Below are 19,651 nucleotides of genomic sequence, written 5' to 3'. Positions count from 1 at the left end.
ACTCAAACCAGGAAGTACTCTACTTAGGAAAGATTGACCTTAAATCTTTTTAGTAATGCTTTATAAGGGAAACGTAAAATTTAACCAGTTAGCTGGCCCTTGGCTGGAAGTGTAAATCTGAATGGCTTTGTAACATGTTAAAGATATGATGTAATTTTAGATCTTGTCACCATATAGCCTGCTTCTAACCCTGCAGTGAGCACCACACATCACTTTTAGTGTGTATGTATGTGTCAGTGTGGGGTGTGCATGAAGGTGTGTGTGTACCTGTACCTGCAGTGTGCTGCGAACATGCATGTATGTGTGTGTACCTGTGCATGCCAATGAGTATACCTGCATGTAGAGGTCAGAGGTTGACCTCAGGCATCCTCCTCAAATTCCTCTCCACCTATGTTTTTTTTTGGGGGGGGGGTTGACACAAGTTATCTCGCTGAACCTCAGAGCTCCGGAATTTAGTTAGGCTAGCTTGTCAGGAAGCTTCCAGAGTTCTACTTGTCTCTATCCCCACACCTTAGGACTGAGGGCTGGAGATGTGTGCTACCATCCCTGGCTTTTTATGGAAGTGTGAGATTGAAACTAGGCCCTTGTGCTTGTATGCACGTGCTTTACTTACAGAACTGTCTCCCCAGCTCTGAGCACCACATATTTCCACTTTATTGCTCTCTTGATAAACCCATCATATTAAGAGTATCTTCACTCACATTGACTCAGATAACAAAGCTACCAAAGGTTAGATGAGTTTGTGAAGGTTCTGGATGCTTTAACATTAGAATTCTGACCCAAAGGAGATAAGTCTTCATAGGTGTTAAAGAATTTCCACTTATTGCTAGGAATCATGCGCCTGTCTTAAAGGCAAAAAATTTGACAGTACAGACAGCTTACATTATAGACTGTCCTTCTTTCTGTGCTTAGTCAAATCTAGGATTCTTTTACTCCTGTGGATTTCATTAATTCTCTAACATGACTGTACATATAAGTTGCCAATAAAGTTAGATGATAAAACATGTTGTAGTTGTTCAGAGGTAAAATAAAGTGTATTTTTTAAAGAGAGCAATTTCATCATTTCTAATCTAGACATTATGGATATCTTGGGCTCCAGTTTCCCCCGTTCTACTCCTTAAGCTTGTTAGTTGCTAGGAAACCCATTGATCTTTGACATCTTCCAAACTGGTACTATATGAGTTTATACTGTCTCACCATGGTGACACAAGCCTGTAGTCCTGGGAACTGGGGAGGCTGAGGCAGAAGAAGATCAAATCCTGGGCTACAGAGCAAATTGTAACCCCACTGGCACAGCTTAATGAGACTATCTCAAAATAAAAAGTAAAACAACAAGAAAAGCAAACAAAACACACAAACAAAAAACTGCAGACCAAACAAACAAAAAAAACCCAAATAAAACAAAAACACAAAAAGTCCAGGGTGTAACTTAGGGGTAGAGTCTTTGCCTACCATGCATGAAGCCTTCAGTTCAATCCCCAGTATGAAACAAACAAAGAAAGAAAAATAAAAAAGATATTGAAGTCATAATATGAACTGTCTTGTCTGGCCTCAGTGGGAGAGGATGCTCCTAATCCTATAGAGACTTGATGTTCCCCACCTCCCACAATGGGTGCACCCTCTCTGAGGCAAAGGGGAAGGAGAGGCAACATTTCGGATGTAAATAAATAAAATAATTAATAATTATTATATATAAGTATCTGTTGAATGAATAAATGAACTTAGTAATAATGTTAATTATTTTAATCATTACAATATCTGCACAATGGGAAAATAATTTGTTTTCAAGTACTTAGAACACAGAGAGGGTTTATGTTACAAGAAGGGAAACTTTGTGTAATGGTAATTTTTTTTGAAGAAGGCATAAGTATAGAGCTCCCCTTAATTACAGGAAGCCCTCCCAAATGTGTGTTTGTAGTGGTATGTCTACATTGGCATGCAAGAAGTGCAGGGATGGCAACATCAAATGTTTTGCTCTTGGTCATTAGACCGAACTTACAGAGTGTCAGTGAGACATTTCCTTCCATTGTTTTGCATTTAAAAAAAAAGGCAATGAATAACTCTTGGCAATAGAGAAGACACTTTTGAGTATGTCAGTTTCTAGGCCAAAGGTCAGACTTCCCTCTGCTGCTGACATTTAAAACATTTTTTTCCAGTTTTTAATTACAATATAGTCACATCACTTCCCCCCTTTCTAGTCTACCTCCAGGCCCTCCCAAGTCCCCACACCTGTTCCTCCTCAACTACATGGCCTCTTATTCCTTATTTCTTACTCATATGAATTAATATGTATTTAATAAATATTTAAATATAACCTGCTGAGTCTTCTCAATATTGCTTACATGCACAATGGTTAGAGCTGAAGTTTTGATCATTTTACAATTCCTTGATATCTTTACTATGATGGGAATAGAGTGAGAGCCAGTCATAGATTCTGTCCTTTTCTGACAGAATGTTTATCCACGAAGATGCTGGTGTGTGGCAAAGAACAAAATAATGGGTAGAGAAAACCATCTCTGGGGGATCGGTTTGAATAGAAGTACCTTGCCCTCTGGATCTCAAGTTCATTTTGGCTTGTAGCTGACCTGAAGGCTCTCATTCTGGCACGGTCATGAGAATCAGTAATTTTTCTTAAAGATTTATTTATTTATATATCTTACGTATATGAGTGCTCTGTCTCTCTGTCTGCCTACATGCTGGAAGAGTGCATTGGATTCATTACTGATGGTTGTAGGCCTTTGTATGGTTGCTGGGAATTGAACTTAGAACCTCCGGAAGAGCAGTGTTCTTACCCACTGAGCCATCTTTCCAATCCTGAAGATTTACTTACTTTTACGTGTATGGGTATTTTTTCCTGCATGTAAGTTTGTGCACGATGTCATTACAGTGCCAGCAGAGGCAAGAAGGACAGTGTTGGATCCCCCTGGACGTGGAGTTATAGATGCTTGTTAGCCAGCATGTGGGTGCTGGAAGTCAAACCTACATCCTCTGGAAGAGTAGCCAGTGCTCATCATCTGAGCAATTGTCCAATTACCAAGGGTCTTCTGCAAATCTCAAAACACCAGTTGAGGTAAGTTCAAGATGATCAGCAAATGAAGTGTTTCTTCTTCTGTGTTTCTTTTGGATGATCCCACTTCCTTTTAGACGGCCATAATGTGGTCTCAACGTAGACTTTACAGCAAGGATACTGAGTTTTAGTCTAGCTCCAGCTTACACTACCAGGGAAGTAGCTTAACTACTTACACCTTAATAATACTAATGCCTGCTTTTCAAGACTTTGGAAGGGCTAAAGGTTCATATATGTAAACTACTTAGAACAGTGTAAGGCACATGGTAACATACTTCAAACTATCAATGCCAGTTTTGAAATGTTCTTCCTCTCGTTCTGTTCCAGGGCTGTTGTACAGCAATTCCTTCTAAGATAAAACATTTGGGATCACTGGCAGTGCCACTGGGATCACTGGCAGAGGAGATTGTGCAGCAACTTTCATTCTGTTCCTGCTGTGAGCATTACAAGCTAGAGCCGAGTACACAGGCTGGCCATCATGTCACGTTACAGTATGGAGGAGAAAGCAAGGGATATGTTGGTAACCTGGGAACTGGTGCAGATAAAGGAGAGTTAGAAAGAGCATTCAGTTACTATGGGCCCTTAAGAATTGTATGGATTGCCAGAAATCCTCCAGGATTTGCCTTTGTGGAATTTGAAGACCCTAGAGATGCAGAGGATGCAGTTCGAGGATTGGGTGGGAAAGTGATTTGTGGTTCTCAAGTGAGGGTTGAATTATCAACAGGCATGCCTCGGAGATCTCGTTTTAATAGGCCACCTGCCTGTCATCCCTTTGATCCTAATGATAAATGCTATGAGTGTGGTGAATAGGGACATTATGCTTATGACTATCATCGCTGTAACCGACGAAGAAGCAGGTCACGATCTAGATCACATTCCAGATCCAAGGGAAGGCGATACTCTTACTCACGCAGCAGGAGTTGCGGAAGGAGGTCAAGATCAACATCTCCTCGACAATCAAGGTCTGTGTCTCTTCCTAGTTCAAGATCAGCTTCACTCAGAAGATCTAAGTCTGGTTCTATAATAGGATCGAGATCCCACAAGGTCTAGATCAAGATCTAGGTCTATTTCACGACCAAGAAGCTGCCAATCAAAATCCAGATCTCCATCTCCTAAAAGAAGTCATTCCCCATCAGGAAGTACACATAGGAGTGCAAGTCCAGAAAGAATGGACTGAAGTTTTCAAGTTCACCGTTAGGAAAAAGGTTTTTTTTGTTTGTTTGTTTAAATTATTATAAGGGATTTGTTGTGTCTGTAAGTATAACCTAGGAAGGATCAACAACTATCTAATCAAAATGGATCTGGATTATTATTCTGTAAAATTCACAGCAGCAAATGTTATTTTTGTTGAAAGTATTAACATCTTATGATCTGAAAATATGGGTTTTTATTTGACACATTTAAATAAAATGTTTATAACTAGGAAAAAAACATTCCATCATGGAAGGAAGATTATTAAGACTCAAGATGTTCTAAAGGGAGATAATCCAGATTCAGAAAAGAAACAACACAAAAAAACCTTCAGGAAGTTCCTAAAACTGACTAGATTCCTGAGGTTCTTCATTGCCCAGGCATGTATAAACAGTAAGTTCTGCTGGACTCTCAGACCAGCTGAGCTTCTCTGAAAAGCTAGTTTCCAATCAATTAAGCTGTCAATAAGTCATATAACTGAGCTGTGATTCATACTAGAGTGGACTTTTGTTAAACTAGCTTTGAGCTTGTTCTACTTCTGGAGGTAAACCCTCACCCATACTCCCACAAGTAACACCAATAAAATTCACTAGTTTTCAAGCTGGGCTCTCTGGTGGTATCCTTATTTGGCCTATCATTGGTTCCTTATTTGGGATGTGTAGATATTTGTTCATATCTCCCTGGATAAAATGACATATGCTTTCTTTGGTAAACCTGTTTCTGAAAGCCAGAATATTATCAACTTAAAAATGTAGGTGTGAGTATTTGAAGACATGGATGACTTTCACTCTGTCATGAAAACAGTCTGTTCTGGGGTTGGGGATTTAGCTCAGTGGTAGAGCACTTACCTAGCAAGTGCAAGGCCCTGGGTTCGGTCCCCAGCTCTGGAAAAAAGAAAAAAAAAAAGGAAAACAGTCTGTTCTAAGAGTGAGACTATTGTACTATGGATGTGTAAGTCATGTAACCTGAAGACAGATCCCAAGGACATGTTATTAGAACGGAGCTCCAGACAAAGAATTTATGTGATCTGGTGTATATTCAAATTCAGAGCTATTTGGCCTCAAAGATTATCAGAAAAGGAAAGAAAGGTATCTCTGTGTCTCTCTGTCTCTGTCTTTCTCTCTGTGTGTGTGTCTTTCTCTTTATCTCTGTCTTTCTCTCTCTCTCTCCCTCTCTCCTAGATTTGATTCATATACCAAGCTTGAACTGGTAATCCTCCTGTTTCACACAACCACATCTGATTTACCTTCCTTTCTCTGTAAATAAAAACCAACAATGGACAGCCATTCTACTTAGGTTGCTGTTATTAACATAAAAAAGTAGAAAACCAACTCTAACAAAAAAAAAGATTTTACACCAGAGAAACATTTCCTATGAGTGATTCATGTAACAGGCTCTAGGGACAATTGTCATTACTTGGCACAGGTGACCAAGGCAGGAGTTGGAGTCATGGTGGTGACATGCCAACCTGCCTCTCTCAATCTCCAGGCTTGTTTAATGGCAAGAGACCTGATGGGAGGTTTGCTTGATATTAACTCACAAACATGGAAGCCAGTGAGAGATGCTGTAGTGTAGCTGGGTGGCTGGGGACTTTTAAGGGTGGGGACTCTTCCCTCTAATTTCATGTCAGCTAGAAGGATTTTGATTTTGGGAAAAGTGAAGTTAATATGTTGCTCTGTGCTGACAGGCTGACTGAACAGGAATTGCTTTATGCATGGTGTATGCTTTGCACATGTTTGATCATATACATATATGCATGTCTAAATATTGAAGATTAGTCCTAAATATTTTCAAGTCCATCTTCACTCATGCATATTTTCCACCTTTCTCCCTAAGACTATTGCCACCCTGTTTGCCCAAAATATTACATTGTCTCAAGGAAAATGGAAGTTATTCAACTGGAGAACAGAAAGAAAGGGAACACAAACTTAATTTGCTTTTCAGTTCACTCTCATGGTAGTGAAAATGAAACAAAAATCAAAATTAAATCAAGATTTTAGAATTATGGTAGAAGCGTGGAATTAAATGGTCTATAGATATCCTTCTTCAGCAACCAGAACATTTGAAAACTCTTGTGACCAAAGGAACTTGTTTTCCCCCAACACTAAGAGCAGACTCACTGACTCCAGACAGAAAGCAATTACGTGGGGATCTTGTGTTGCTATTGCCTGCAATTTAGATAAAGCAAGCAGAGAGCTAGTGGCTAAGGCATGCGCAAGCGCGCACACACACACACACACACACATACACACACACACATCCTTTCTCCACAAAACTAGTCTGACAACATACTTAAGCTTTTCTTTTGTTTCTGGAACAAAGTAAAAACCTCCCCTCCTAAAACACTATGGGTCACAAAACAAACAACAAGCAAGCAAAAGACCCTCACAACTTGCTTTTAGGAACAAGTAGAAACTACTTCTCAGGGCACACATCAAGTTCAGGTCATGTAGTTGACACCTCAGTAGCATTTCAAACATTTAAAGCAATCACTGTCCAACTCTATTGCCATGCAGGGAAATGTACAAGGAAATGCTTTTCTATGCTTTGTTTCTTCCTCTTAACTTAAAGATAAGAGCTATGATCTTCAATTAGATAAGGACTCACCTCCATTGCTTCTCGTCTTATGCCCAACCCCATCAACCAGGTTGGTTGCCCTGCATCTCCTTGCATAGACACGTAGCAGCCTCTGAACCTTAAGCTGTTATAATAGACTATAAAATGTGACCTTCCTCACATGGTCAGCGATGGGGCCACAACAACACAACATTGTCATTTGATAAGCTAGGGTCAGGAGTCACTTGATTGCTCTAATTAGATGGTCCAGTGTTAAATACTTAATTTTTTATAAGTAAATTACCCAAACATGTATGGTCCTGCTAGACATCTTACCTGAGGCCAGAGGGTATTTGCAAGGCCTGTGGATAAGGATGGCCAGGGGCTGTTTATCTGGCGTGGTATAACTCTGTGGGAAAAGCTTCTGGTGAGAATTAGAGGTTGATTTGGGGGAGCTCATGTGCATTGTGATCACAGAATCAAGCAAAAACCAGAAGATATGATATTATATGAATAAATTAAATGGTTTTTTTCTTTCAAATGTTGACACTGTCTATACTCTGGGGAAGAAAGTCCTCTTGTCAATAGAACCTTAATAAAGGGAAGAATGTTTTCTTAAAGTCTAATTCATTATAAAGATAGAGTTAGCTTGTAGAGATCTTTTTATATGTATAAATCTACATAAGTATTGTCTGCACATATTTATGTGCACATATGCACATATTTCTATGCATACATGTGATGTATAATACACACACCACACACATCACTCACTTCTCACAACTCAAGCCTGAGAATTCTTACTTCTACACTGCTTACCACCAGACATCTGCATGAGCATAGTGATAGAATACCTTGGATCTACAGAACGTAAGATGAGTGCCCTTCTATATTTTACATCACATTCTTGGTTTGGGGTCACCATATTAATTGGCATGACTCAGAGAGTCAATTCCATAAAGCATTTAACCAGTGAGAAGTGTAAGCTCACATAACTCTGAGGATCCCAAATCTGAGATTTCAATGGAACCTTCTATCTCACATGCCCTTCCAAGACTGACCTTGCATACATCTTACTGAAAAGGTATGTTTCTGAATTTCTCTCCCTAGACTTACCCATCAAGTGTATTTCCCCACAGGAATACCCAGTACTATTGAAGTGGATAATTAACATTCAAGGTGCCGAGACTATGTCCACATGATGAAAAGTGTTTTGGAAGGGAATAAATGAGTGCATTACTAATGAACGATTTTTTTCCCTTTACAAAAAGTCACTGAATTACTCTATCCAGTCAGCCCACTGTCCGATAATGCATTGATAAATGGGGGAATAGACAATCACATTAAGAATGCCAGAACATCATTTGCGATTCTTAAAGTTGGTATTCAGAATCAACAAGCAATGGGCAATGGACTTCCTCTCAGAATTAGAGGTGCTAACTCACTTTACAGGGCTATAGCAATGTCCTCAATTGAGGGCTGGGAAATAGCTCTAACATAAAGTATTTGCCTAGTGCATGCAAGGCCTTGGGCTCCTCCCCCAGTTTTGCCAGACAAAAAAAAAAAAAAAAAAAAAAAAAAAGGAACAGATAGCCTCTATTCTCTAGGGCTGTTATTTCCGGGAAGTAGTTCCCAAACTGTTTTGGCTGGGACCTACAATGAGAAATATGCTTCACATTTTAATGCAAATCCATATGATGTACAGCTGAGATAAAGGTCTCTAAAGTAATGCTTACTTTACTATTGAAACTGTAGGCTGGTGCTTTTTAATTTCATTGCATTATATTTCACTGTAAAAAATAAATGCTAGTTTCAAACCATGAAACTAGTATCCCTAAAGGGGAGTCATGGTACACAGTTTGCAAAACAGTGGTTTACTAGTTAGACCTGCTTTGTGTGTGTGTGTGTGTGTGTGTGTGTGTGTGTGTGTGTGTGTGTGTGTGTGTGTGTACAGGTGTGCTCCTCCATTCAGTTCAGAGGACATCATTGATTGTTTTCTCCCAGCACTTCCTTACATTATTTTGGAGGGACTAGTCCTGTAACCAAACCGGAAGCTTTATGGTTCTGTTAGAATAACCGTCTGGTGAACTCCCTGGATCTGCCTGCCACCCATCAACCTCACCTCCACCCCATCCCCATCAGCCAATGCTGGGAGTTCCAACCCATGCCACCTTGACTAGATGTTAACAATGATCCAACCTCAGGTCCTATACCTTTCACAGAAAGTATTTCACCCACTGAGCCATCTCCCTAACCCAACGCCCCTCATCTGGATTTTTATGAGTATAGCTCATAGATGAAGAAACCGTTCTCTAAAATGTGTCCTGGTGGGCTGAAGAGATTAAGGACTACGAATGATAGACAAATGCAGGATGAGGTAGCACATGAAAGGGTGTTAATAAAAAGACAAGGAAAATGTAACAGAAAAAAAGTAGAGTAAAAAGCAGGTACCACGGAAAGACCACAGTGGATGGGCAGTTACACCGATCAAAGAACTCAAGCACACAATGGAGGTTAGGTCTCAGTGCCAGATTCTCCCCTTCCTAGCTGTGTAAACACAAGTGTGCTCCCCCCGGATCAGAGGCCTGGTTCCACGGTCTCTAATCTTGGCAAGCTAGAGTCTGACTAACCAGAGTATGGTAAGAATTTCTAATAATAGTGTTTATAAAGAACACAGCAGGGCCTGGCGTGAAACAAGCATTCGGGAAGTACGTCAAGAGATACTCTTTTGCAAGTCAGACGTTGGTCATATTGGTGAGTAGCAGTTTTCTTTCACCTCCAATCTGGCTTTAGCATTCTAGCATCCTGAACGGAGCCCTGCGCATTCAAAATGTTTCATCAGGCAAGGTCATAACTCCTGTTCACTAGCAGGCAAGAGCAACAGCTCACCTTCCTTCCTTCCTGACTGTAAACCCAGTTGACGGTTAGTGTACCAGTGAGGAAAGGCATTCCCTGGCCATGGCTCTTAGAGATCAGTGTAGAGGTCCCAAGCCTGCTTTGAATCCTGCCTTATTATTGGTGCCACATTTTAAAGCCAAGTTTTGGGAGCTCCATCTTCAGCAAGAATGGAATAAAACAGCAGACTATGCCGGGTGCCCAATTTGGAACTTTCTGGAAATGACGGACTGAAGCCATGTTTCCATAAGCCTAAGGGAGAATGTGCCACAGGAACCTTTGGGTAGTTAGAGTTTGGGTGATGTGGCTCTACTAGGTGTTTAGCAACCCTGAGCTTGCTAAAGATAGATCTTTTTCCCTTTTTCTTCCTGTCCAAATATCTTCTCTTTTTTCATTCATAGTTGGAAGATGTATAATGTTTCCTTATAGTCATCTCTATTTTTTGGCCTAGGTACATCGAAGGAAAATTAATTTTCACAAGTTGTATATGTTTAAGATATAAAAACATGTCATTTTTAGGAGTGTGTGTGTGTGTGTGTGTGTGTGTGTCGAAGCTGGTGGTCGCTTAATACATTTTAAAGGACTGTGCTTAGATATGCATACATTATATTGGCACCTCTTAAACTCTTAAGTACCCATTGCATAATGCTAAGGGCTTCGATATTCACAAACATTTTACATTTCAATTTTACCTAGTGAGACAACATAATAATGTAAATCGATCACTTGGTTTGGCACAGAAGTATTTAGTTATAATTAGACTATAAAGAATAAGGACATTACTTTATGGACTTCAAAAGAACATGTCTTTTCAAGATGCGGGGTTTAAAAAATGATAAAAAGCTGTGAACAATGATAATTTGTAGAATGCTTCATTCAAACTTCATTCTTCTATGAACAAGATGAACAAGTCAAGGATGGGATGTTTGGGCTGGGGACAGGGTGCTGCCGACAAGGCCTGTGCTCTTTGTTAAAGCCTCAGTGTCTCTCCGAAGGATGAGGTGTCACAGGAGAGAATGGAGTGTCTCTGCTGAGGGCAGAGTGTCTCAGATATTTTTGGTGCATTTCAAGTTTATTTGGGGTGTTCATCAGGAATTTGGAGCTTAAATTCTCTCTCCAGCAGATTCTGACTCAAAAAAGCTAGAGATGAAACTCAAGGATGACTACCTAGCCCTGCAGATCATTTTGACTCTAACTCGAGATGTTGGTCTAGGATACTTTCTACAGGTTTTGAATGCTTTTTGCCTTTAGAGATCTTGCTTAATTTTTTATTGTTATTAATTTTTCATACAATATGGTTCGATCATGTCACCCCTTCCCCAAGACCTCCCAGACACTACTCATCTCTCTACCTACCCAATTTCATTGCTCTCTCTCTTTTTCTTTGTGTCCCTTGTACCTGCCTATTATGCAAACTCTTTGTCCTTGGATATAATACCACGGAACAAGTCTGAAGCAGGCTTCTGTGGGAATGGACTGTCAGACCCAGAGGACTTGGGTAAGATGATATTTTATACACCCATTGTGTGTTATACCTAAAGTCTCCAAGGAAAACAAGATTTATGTCATTTCCGTGTTTAAGACAAATGATCTCACATCTATAAAATACTTCGGCATCTACAGAGCTTTATGTAGGCCTCATTGCTGCCTTCATCATTTTTGTTTTATGAGCAGTAATCTTAAGAAAATAGACTCATGTGCTGTTTATGCTAGGAGACCCGAGATGGGCAGTGGATGGTTGTAGGGCACTCCCTGGTTGGAATTCTGAAGGTTCCATTCACTCAGCTTCTGAGGGACTAAGTTAGTAACCAATGTCCTGGGTTTTGGTCCAGCATAAAACTATACCCTGGGGGTTGGGGATTTGGCTCAGTGGTAGAGCGCTTGCCTAGCAAGCGCAAGGCCCTGGGTTCGGGCCCCAGCTCCGAAAAAAAGGAATAGAAGAAAAAAAACTATACCCTGCAGGCAATCTCTGAACATCAAACCATTCTCTAGCCTCTGAGTCCTATACTGACACCTTCCCTTAAACCCATTCTTCTCCGTCCATCACCCTCCTGCACAAAGCAGCAACCCCTATCATACACTATTTGGAAACATTCCTGCAAAGAACTAGAATACTACTCTTCCCAGTGTGTATTAGAAACAGACAAGAAAGAGAACGAGACAAGGGTAGGCATAAGCCAACCAACTCCCTGTGCACCCATGCCATTTACAAGGCAATGACATTCATGAAGCGTAGATGGGTAATCACTCTTAGAACCCAATACTTGTGGGTAATGATTTTTATGGGAATATATTGTATGAGGGTAGAACCACCAAACTCTGCTACATATTTAAGGCTTAACCCTACTTGGACACTAAAGGGTAATCTCTCCCGTAGATATTCTCAAACTTTTATAGGCAGAAATACTTCTATTCCAGGAAGAAGTGTGAGAGGAATGAGGAGGATATCTTGGGAACAGCAACAATCTTCTCAAGGCCAGGACAAAGAAACCATGAGTACTGTTTGGGTACAACTCAGCAAACTGACAGACACACAGAAATCCCACTTCCCAAGAAGCAAGAGAGCTTGTTGGTGACTACTCTTAGGGCTATTTTCTAGCCCAAGAAACAGGTCTCATTAAAAAGCATCATGCAAATATGTATTGTCTCTACCTGAAAGTCTCATGTGTTTTCTTCTAACAGAGGTTACTGGATGGTAGGCTGAGTGGATGGAAGCAAGGACGCTGGATCAAAGACACCAAAGTACAGTGAGACAATGACACTGAGAGCCTGCTCTCTGCTGCAGTCAGATGACTATGGCTCCCAACAGCCTACTGCACATCTTATGAAGAATTACATTGTGAAGGTATAGAGAAGAAAAGGATGTGACAATTCTCTGCCTTATCTTTGCATAGTGCAAGCAAGCACTGGATTATTACACTGGACTCTCAAAAATATGTCCTCTGATCTTTACACACACACACACACACACACACACACACACACACACACACACACACACACACACAAATTTTAAAAATCATAATAAAAATACTAAATTTGTCCTGCCGACTGTGCTATTTATTGCAGATGTGCTGGAAGAGTTCACTGATGCATTCTCTGCCTTTGTTGTACTTCTGCAGGAAATACAGATGAGTGCTAGCCATACATCTGACGGTCTTAGATCCAAAGGTCAGCATCTCTAGGCTCTGTCTTGCACATAATCAATGTGTGCTGAAGGCCTCACCCAGATGATGTCATTGTCTGTCTCTTCAATGTCTCCTGTTAATAGAGAATTCATCTTGCTCAATCTAGCCCTCCCCCCTGCCCGCCTTATTTGATCTGGGAGCAGGGGGAGGGTCATGTCTCCTTGCCCCTTGGCATAATTCCAGTTTTGTGGAACAGGGCCAGCCGTGAAGGAAGGCTGTGGTAGCAGTCTACACAGGCTACCTCCAAACCTACTGAAGGTGACATTGAACTTCTTCTGGTTCTACATTCCTGAGGTTAGATCACTGGTATACACCAGCATGCGTGCTTTTATGTGGTAGTGAGGATCAAACCCGTTGTGCATGCTAAGCACTTTATCAACTAAGATCCTTTACCATTTCTTACTGGCCAAACTCTTGAAGACCCTTGGATTTGAACCTCCTTTTCTGAAAAGGAAGACAGGGGATAAAGAGGATTAACCTTATCTTAATTTCTGGTGAGAATTTCAAAAGTCAATAAGGAGTTGGGTACAGAATGTTAAAGGCTCTGAATGATCAAATAATTGTTTGTTTTCTCAGTTCGTCCAATGAAATTTGTTATTCTAAAAAGGTTATTGAAAACATGCTCATTCATCCAGTTACGTTTGGTGAAAGGGGAATGTTCCAGAGGCCAGAGGGTTTTTTCCCCCCTTTACGTAAAGGCACAGCCATGCTCTTTGGAAATAGCTGAGTCATGGAACATCTGCGGGCCTCCTCCTCCTCCTCCTCCTCTTCTTCTTCTTCCTCTTCTTCTTCCTCTTCTTCTTCTTCTTTTTCTTCTTCTTCTTCTTCTTCTTCTTCTTCTTCTTCTTCTTTTTCTTTTCTTTCTTTGTGTGTGTGTGTGTGTGTGTGTGTGTGTGTGTGTGTGTGTGTGTGTGTGTGTATTAATGAGAAGCTTAGCCCTTACTACAAGGTTAATTTACTTGGGATGAACTACAGCTGGTTCGACTTCCTATCACATTCCCCAGAAAACTCTGCAGTCTACCATCCTCCAGGCAAAATTCATTTACATTTTTTATCTCCCTACAGTCGAGTATGGAATTCCAGCGGTCATGTTCAGGCATAGCTTAACATAAGAGTCACCTCGGTGAGCAACGGCTTAATTTTCAGTGACATTTTGAGTCTGCAGATCTGGGCTGGTGGAGCCTTCTCTGCTGTGACACGTTCATTCTAGTGAGTAAAATTTAGTGTTTAAGATACTGATTTGAAAATTCAAAGTAGTTTTTATTCCACGGGGTTCTTCTGTCCAGGCAAGGAGGGTGGCTTCTTTCCTCCTCCTTGGAAATATGCCAAAAAGAGGCAGAAAGAACTTTGACTGTTCCCTTGTGGGAGATGGTTTGTAATGTGTGGGGTAGAGAGGTAACCATGTGGGAAGCTGGTGGACTTGACCTCAGAGCCCAGCTCTGCTTCTCACTCACCATATGATTAACCTCTTCACTGCCAGGGGGTTGGGGGGAGAGTCAGGAGTATACTATATTGCCCCCCCCCCTATGTAAAAATTAGTGCCAGTCATCAGTTTACTGTAGGCAAACTCACCAGGGATAGATTTGGCCCGATTCACCTGGGGTTATTCTAATTTCTGTGTTGAGAACCGAGGTGGCTCCACAAAGACCCATGTATTTGGTATGTGCTTACACCGTACTGGTTCCCAGCCCCAATCACTGGGTGAAATTCACTGGAAATCAAGACTTCACAAGTCAAATAAATCCCTGAGAGGAAGAGAGGCTAGACCTAAAATGAAAGAGGCACATATTTAACTACTTAATGAGGCATATATTTGACTACTTCATGTGTAGATCCAGTGGGCGGTACAGACAGCAGTGGTCTGGGGCTAGAAGGAGGACTTCTTGGGGAATACTTGACTCACAAGCCTGTGGATCTGAGTTCAATGCCAGCACCCATGTAAAACAGCAAGGACTCGTGCTACACTTGTAATCTTCGGGAAGCAGCCACAAGAGGATCCTTGGAGCTTGTAGCCTGGCCTGCCAGCCCTACTTAGCAAGTTTCAGGTCAGCAAGAGACCCCCATATCAATTAACGAGGTGGTCAGAACTTCAGAGACAACACGTAAGGTTTTCTTATGTACAGATGTACAAACACACACATACACATTCACACGCACATACACAATCACACAAGCACACACAATCTCACAAGCACACACAATCTCACACACAAACACACACATACCCCCACACTCCCACACAGTTAAAGTCTCTACTCATACTTGAAGGATTAAGTGTGCCTTCCTTTTTCTTCTCAGAGGGTCAAGGACCCCAATCTTTGCTGGAAACCACAGCGTGGAGGCACAACCTTTCAAACAGTTTTACCTATTACCATAGACTTAGACCTGTAAATTCTTACTTTACAGGCCTCAGAAGGAAGCTTAGTGGACTCTGGGAACTTTTCTAGAGCCTCAGAACAAAAGGTGGCAGGTGTTAGGGTCAGCTGTCACATAGGTTTGGTGTGAAATCAGTCTTTCCCCTAATTCCAGGTGGCTTCTGTGGTATGAGGAAGTTAAAAAGGTGTTGAGGCCTGTGGTCTGGAAGAGTCAGCCAGCTGCTTAAGAGCTTTACCTGAATGACTAACTTCGAGCAAAGGGTTCATGAATGACAAAGTGGGCAAAAGGTCACAGCTGCAGGAAGTTGTGGAGCAGACCACTTACAGCCCGAGGTTTTAGCATCAGGACACTGATCTCAGTGAACACACACTGCTCTACTAGACTTAAAACCAAGATGAACTAGAACGTTTGTTCTGACGTGGCCCTTGGGGAAGGAAGGAGCTAGAGTGACCCTTGCTGCTTCCTTGTGGGATCTGGACAGAACCTATTTCTATACATGTTGCATATGTTGGTTGCAAGTTTGGCCCCCCATGATTAGGGCCTCCCTCTTGAACACAACAGCTTGGAAACATAACCTTAACACTTGTGAAAAATGCACAAATGTTGCCTTTCTGGTTAGGTATAAATAGAAATGGCTCTCTTTTGCTAGTTTCCCTGGCTTGATCCAAACACTGCCCCGCCCCCCTAAATCTATGCAGAATAGCTGACATTCTTCCTTCCCTCTTAGAGGGCAGATTAGCACCACCTGTCTTGGCTAACATTCACGGGATTCAGCAGGAAAACTAGTATTAGGGAGGGAGAACTCCCTGAATGTGGTATTTTAGGATTATTTCTTTGGTTGCAAAACCTCTACCTTTGTATTCAAAGGTGATGAGACATTTTTTTTTCTGGCTAGAAACAGAGTTTGTCACAGTGAGGTGTCAAGTTCAAAGGAGACCCTGAAAAGATCTAAGCCCCATTTGAGCCAAAGCCTTGGGAGGAAGGTGAGTGATGGGTGGCAAGGCTTGCTTACAATTTCGACTTACTGTTACAGTGGGGGGAGGATTGTGGTCATCCCCTTGCTGAGCCATCCCACCCCTTCTTCTGTGGAAGGTATTAACATTGGCCCTCCTTCCAACTGGCTCTTTGCCAGCTAGCTGGAGCGGTTCAATGGCTTCCTCTGTGAGGCAGTGTTAGGGAAGTTGCCAGTGTCTCCAGGTTCAAAGGGCTTCTAGCTGGGTGTGCTGGATTTGGCGGTCAGAAAGGAGGGCATCCTGGGCTGCTTGTTTAACCTTTTGCTGTCTGTGGGTTTCCTTTTTCCACGATGATAGTGGAGTGCTTCCGCAGGCATGTTGAGAAGATTACCGAGTTAATGTTTGGTGAAAGGCTTTGAGATCCTCAGATGAGAGGTGTTCCACAACAATCACAGTCACACAATGTTCTTCCCTAGTGCCTTTCTTCCAGGGAGCTCAGACTGCTTGGTAAAATCCTCACAGCATCCCTTCAGCAATTATTATCTTCTGTTCTCATATCAGAAATCTGGAACACGGGAAGCCAAGTGTCATGGCTAAAGTGACCCAGCAGGTCACTAGTAAAATCAACAGTGGGATTCAGGCTCCATCCATCCCTCCATTGATTCATTCCTTGGCCAAATATTTGTCCACAATTATAAGCCAGACACTGGCACTATTGAGCAGGAAGAATATTTTGGGAAATTCAGGAACGTGCAGTGCATTCTCAGTTATTGTAGAGATGGAGCCCGTGTACTTGAGTTAGTAGGTAAATAACAATATAACATTCTGTCACACAGAAGAACCAGCATGAGTCCAATGTAGTCAAAAAAGGGGGAAAAAAACCCAAGCAAAAACCCCCACCAGTTAGAAACTCGGGTTGACAAAGGACGTCGTACATATGAGCATCGTTTTGAAAGATGAGTTTACCGGCTTGCTGGTAGAAAAAAAAAACATGCCGAAGAAACATGTCTCACACAGGAGCATGGAGGATCGTGAGGAATCTCCATCTGGCCTGGTGAGAGCAGCGAGAACCTGAGCAATGGGCGCTTTGTGCGTGAGGTAACTGAGCAGCATCAGAGATTGCTGGAGGAGAAGGAATGAGGTCACCTTTACAAGGAGAGTTCTCCTATCAGAAGTTGGACTGTTTCACTGTTGCGACTTCCCTGGAGCCAAATGCATTCTGCAAACTGCCAGTAGAAGACTCCACACAGAAGCAATTTGTAAGTGGTAAGCTATCCTTTCCGAATAGTGTGAGGCAATCTCGCCCTTTTCTATTGTATCCCACAGAGGACTCTTACCTTCCCCACTCCACCTTTGACCTGGATACCAGAGGCCATGCTGGTTATCAGATCAACTATCAGGATATTACCTCATTTATGTTCAAGTAATCCTTATTTTATTTAATATACTACTCACACACAGAGTGGAGGCCTTGGCCATTTTCACATGTCAAACGGAACCATGCAATGCTTCCTTCGGGCGTCATTACTAGAAGGGTAAATCAAGTGAAACGAGTTGACAGACGTGGATACCATCACTGTAGTTCTTAGCTGTTACAGGCCCCCTTCAGACAGTAACAGTTGCCACAGCACACACAGTCCACAGAGTCCCAGAAGGCTACCCTTGTCATTGAGATATTCTGCGCTGTATGATTTACTCTGTGTGTGTGTGTTGTTGTTGTTGTGGTGGTGGTGGTGGTGGTGGTGGTGGTGGTGGTGGTGGTGGTGGTGGTGGTGGTGGTGGTGGTGGTGGTGGTGGATTAGAACCCAGAGTCTTCAACACGCTAGGCAAGTGTTCTTCGGGTGAGCTTCACCCCAGCTCTCTTTTCAACTTTCTATTTTGAGACAGAGTCTCACTAAGTTTCACAGGCTGGCCTTGAGTTCACTCTGTAGCCCAGAGAGGTCTTGAACTTGCAATCCTCCTGCCTCTGCTCCCATGGAACTGGAAATACAGGCCTGTGCTAGCAGGTCCAGTTCTCCTAAGTGGTTTTAGAACCGCACTGCTGTTTTGAAATTCTACAGGGGAATGACCAGAAAAGAGCTGTAATAATGCTCTTTCATGGCTACGATGTTTCCTCATTTAAAGAAGCATAGAACTGTCTTGTTAAAATCAAATGATCTATAACACAGCTTTTCAATGATGGTGCCGTGAGTGACTGTCACTCTTCTGCTTTGAAATCCATCAGGCAAAGTGGTCGAGCCTCCTTCAGTATGACTCATTATAATAGAAAGGGAGCCTTTGTTACGCTGTTGGTTCCATATCTCTTCAAATTAGATACAAGAGAATGGTCGTCAATGAAAATGAGTGTGGGTTTTTATTTTTTTATTTCCCATGACTAAACATTCTGTGATTAGACATATTTATTTTTATTTTTGCCCATTCTTATAACCGTGAAGTCAGTTTTAAGAATGGGTCCCTGATCACTTGTATTTCTTTTTCTTTATTTTTTTTTTCCTTGTCAAAATCTTCTAAATGCCTGTCAGGAAAAATTGGAAAAGTCATTTTGCTGTGTTAGAGGCTCTAAAATGTTTTTCAGGTGTGAATGGATGTAGAGCTATAGACTACTTGTGGAATAAATGAGGAAGGCCCAGTTGGAGTTGGAACCATAGCTGTTCTGGACCGGTCCTGACTTTTGCCATTCAGAGAAGGGAATGAGCTAGGAAAGGCACTAATTCAAAAATAGTCTACGAAATTTAAATCCTGACATGTGACCATTTAAACCAGGCTGTATTTTAATCAATCAATCAATCAATCAATCAAGTTATTTATTTATTTATTTATTTATTTATTTATTTATTTATTTATGTATATGTGTATGTGTAAGCCAAAACTCACTTGTGTGAGTAAGTTCTCTCACTCTACTGTGTCAGTCTCAGAGATTCCACTCAGATTGTGGGGCTTGAGGACAACAGGGGACGTTAGCAGTTAAGAGTCTCCCAGGATACTTCTGTACCTTTTGATACGTGAGAAAAGCTGCTTGACCGTTTATCCGTTAGCTTATTTCAAGTGAATGTTTTCTGAGCAACACTTTATGTACCAAGCTGGTCCTTACACTATGGGGAAGTGTGTCAGCTGGGTCAGGGAAGGCTGCAGTGTGAAACATCTCTAGGTAGTGGCACTTTAATAAGAGAGGTTTTATTCTAACTCACGCATCGAGGGCACACGGCATGTCTAAGAGAGTTTGCAGAGTGCATTGTTGAGGGCACAGAGATGAGGTTTCCTCTCCTAGCAGCTTACTGCTAGCTTGCTGAAACTGAAAAAGAAAATTCAAGTGGTGGTAATGGAAAGCTTTCCCAAACTGACTCCTCCTGTTAACAGTTCAAAGCAGGTCACATGTTCACGCCCAGCTTTAAGGAGATGGGAACGACAATCTGTGCATGTCTACA

The 19,651-nt window shown here is 41.7% G+C and overlaps 1 pseudogene; it reads left to right on the top strand.

Annotated features, from left to right (window-relative positions):
• The window catches only part of LOC116893249, a 75,817-nt pseudogene extending 71,564 nt beyond the window's left edge, over positions 1 to 4,253 (top strand).
• Positions 4,254 to 19,651: the final 15,398 nt, after the last annotated feature.

The sequence above is a fragment of the Rattus rattus genome, chromosome 2 (genome assembly GCF_011064425.1).
Source record: "Rattus rattus isolate New Zealand chromosome 2, Rrattus_CSIRO_v1, whole genome shotgun sequence".
In the NCBI taxonomy this organism is placed as follows: Eukaryota; Metazoa; Chordata; class Mammalia; order Rodentia; family Muridae; genus Rattus; species Rattus rattus.
The sequence above is the reverse complement of the archived record's forward strand: the minus strand, read 5'-3'. Positions and strand labels throughout refer to the sequence as shown.